The 3,517-nt window shown below is 39.9% G+C and overlaps 1 pseudogene; it reads left to right on the forward strand.

The window, feature by feature from the left end:
- The first annotated feature begins 2,610 nt into the window (after positions 1 to 2,610).
- Positions 2,611 to 3,208, forward strand: LOC118148924 (high mobility group protein B3 pseudogene; annotated as a pseudogene).
- Positions 3,209 to 3,517: the final 309 nt, after the last annotated feature.

Consider the following 3,517-nt stretch of genomic DNA (forward strand, 5'->3'; position numbering starts at 1 on the left):
TGCTCAAAAATCCATTTAGTAAATTCTGATACATATTCCTGTCCAAATATTCTTTCTGGAGCCTAGTTTATATGATTTATTTCTTTAGATAGTCTGGTATTTCAAGAAAAAGCAGTGGTAGACGTCATCTCAGACCCTGTCCAAATAAAATGTACACATTCCAAATGAATAGACTGCAAATAAAATGATTTTGCCATTGATTGAATTTGCAGCTTTATTTCTGGAACCAAGACTTCGCATTATTCAGACAACCACATAATGGCGGTCACTCAACACTTTCAGTTTCTCAGGCCAAAAACCCTGAAGTCATTTTTAGCTTTCTTTTTGCTCTCACAAACCTCATCCAGTTTGTTCAGCCAATTCTGCCAGCTCTTGCTTCACCTCTGACTGCTTCTCACCACCAACTCTGCTAAAGCCTGCGCGGATTATTCCAGCTGCCCCCAGCTGGTTTCCTGCTTCAACCCTTGACCCCCCACTGTCTATTCTCCACACAGCGTGGAATGACCCCAATAAAACCAAATTCAGATCATGCCATTCCTGTTTAGAAACCCCCAGGTACCCTCACAACTTAGTCCCAGACAAGGCTAAAGTCATCACAGTGGCCTGCAAGACCCTAAACCTTCTGTATTCCAGTTACTTCTCCCTTTTCTCCCTTTGTCTACTCATCCCAGGCCTCCTTGCTCCTCAACGTGTCCTATACCCTCCTGCCAATAGTCTTTGCAAGTGCCGTTTCCTCTCCCTGGAGTGTGAAGTCCCCAAATCCCCACACTGGGGAGCCCTCACCTCCTTCAAGTCTTGACGCATCCACCAGCACATCCCTAATCCCCATCCTCATTAAAATTATAACCCTACTGTCCATCCTGCTGCCCTGATTGAATGTGCTCTATGGTCTATATCAGCACAAAACGTAACATACAGTGTACTATTTGCTTAATGTTTCTCTTTCCCCATGAAATATCAGCTCAACAAAGGCAGGGATTTGGGTCGGCTTTGTTCACTGTTGTATCTGCAGTATCCAGAACAGTGCCTAGCACATAACAGGTGCTCAATAGATACTTGCTGAATGAAGAAATAATTAAATGAATTAGCCAGTAAACAGTATATTCAGTGACTGAAGGAAGCAGTCCATTAGTGAGCAGTGAACAACTGAGCCAAGGCTTTCCGGGAATTTACTGCCTAAACGTCCATAACTTCAGTTGCCTCCTCTCTAAAATGGGCTAATCACTCCTTCCTTTCCACAGGTCACGAGGTTGCAATTAGTAACACATTGGAATTTATCATAATATATTGAAAGAAATGCTCTGTCTTATCTAATTTATTTGAGAAATGAATTTGCAATTTGCTATTAATATCATTTGTCTCTCATTCTCTTGGCAATTTCACTTAGCAATTTCATAAAACACCAATAGCAAAAGAGAGAATAAAAGTAAATTCAAATAAGTGCATTTTGTTACTTATTAGTAACTTCAATCAGATATGGAGATTATCTGTTTAATGTACTCTCCATTTTCTTCAGGTATCGACATCGTATTTTTAAAACAAAAATATTGAATTTTTAAAAGTATTTGTGGGGAGTTGCTGGATATGAAAGACAGTTTGGAACAAGTGGTATGACCCAAAAATATTTGAATTAGTGAATAATACTGGAAAAAATGTATGAGCATTTTTTTATATACAAGCCATTGTGTTACTGCTTCGCATGCATAATCTTATTTTATCCTTGCTCAAACTCTGAGAAGGAAAAACATACTAAAAAATAATTGAGGCTTCAAAATGTAAAGCATCTCGCCTATGGTCACATAGCGTAGTAGGTGGCAGAGCTGTGATTCAAATCTCAGTTCAACCAAATCCAAAGACAGCATTTTCAGCAGCTTCATTTTTCTCTGACAGTGGTTTGTGGGGATGGTTGGATAAATATTTCAAATCAGGATAGTTCCAGAAAAATTGGGTCATACGTTTTGAGTGTTTCACATTATCTTGAATTTCCAAGCATTGACTATATAAACAAAAGTTGTTATCATAACAAGTCAGAAGGAGAAAAACTGCTGATGGTACCATGGGGTGCCTTCTCCCCAGGAGCACACAAAGTACTCTCACAATATATGCTAACACAAAAGGCATTCACAGCACACAATAAAATGGGATTTGACATATGTCCTGTTAATCGCATCAATGGAAGATACAGACAGCTCTCAGAGTGATTCTTTTGCAATCTGAATTATTCAATCGATCTGTGTCTCCAGAGGGGAATAAACTATAGCTGAGACCACAGAGTCACCTCCTGACATCCTGTCGGGACCACAACTTATTTCCCAGTGAAAGTGTTTCATCACATTACTACACCAAGTAGATGTCTTTAGTATGTCTATAATTTGAAAGTAAATGCCTGTTCTTCCGCATAGATAAAGCACTTGGAGCAATAACTTGTACAAGGTAAACACCATAGAATATTAGCTGTTATTTTTATTGTTACTGGCAAATAGAGAAACAAAATGGAAGCTGGAGGCATCACTATTGTGTATGACTCACTCCCATAACAGAGAGTGGTGGTACAAAATAGGTGATTAATAAATATATATTGAATGGAGACTAGTCAACAATACAGTCAGGATGGCTAAAGGTGACCCCAAGAAACCAAAGGGCAAGATGTCTGCTTATGCCTTCTTTGTGCAGATGTGCAGAGAAGAACATAAGAAGAAAAACCCAGAGGTCCCTGTCAATTTTGCAGAGTTTTCCAAGAAATGCTCTGAGAGGTGGAAGACAATGTCTGGGAAAGAGAAATCTAAATTTGATGAAATGGCAAAGGCGGATAAAGTGCGTTATGACTGGGAAATGAAGGCTTATGGACCAGCTAAGGGAGGCAAGAAGAAGGATCCTAATGACCCCAAAAGGCCACCATCTGGATTCTTCCTGTTCTGTTCAGAATTCCACACCAAGATCAAATCCACAAACCCTGGCATCTCTATTGGAGACATGGCAAAAAAGCCGGGTGAGATGTGGAATAACCTAAATGACAGTGAAAAGCAGCCTTACCTCACTAAGGAGAAAGCTTCATCACAAAGCTGAAGGAGAAGTATGAGAAGGATGTTGCTGACTGTAAGACAAAAGAAAGTTTGATGGTGCAAAGTGTCCTGCTAAAGTTGCCAGGAAAAAGGTGGAAGAGGAAGATGAAGAAGATGAGGAGGAAGAGGAAGAGGAGGATGAATAAAGAAACTGTTTATCTGTTATATATATATATAATTTGAATGGATGGATTAATAAATAAGAGTCCCCACGGTAAACCAGGAGGCTCTACAGCAAATTTGCAGATGTATGTGCACAGCAAAGAAGGCTGAAGCAAGAAAGGATGCCTGACTTTCTTGGGCTATATACCCTGGGAGTAAACCAGATTGCTTACAGAAACAGTGCTAAACTTCCTGCCAGCAACCTAAAATAAGCAAATACAGTCACCCCTTATATCTCTGGGTCCAGGACCCCAGCACATACCAAAATCCAAATGCTTACGTCACTTATGTGA

The sequence above is a fragment of the Callithrix jacchus genome, chromosome 2 (assembly GCF_049354715.1).
Source record: "Callithrix jacchus isolate 240 chromosome 2, calJac240_pri, whole genome shotgun sequence".
NCBI lineage: Eukaryota > Metazoa > Chordata > Mammalia > Primates > Cebidae > Callithrix > Callithrix jacchus.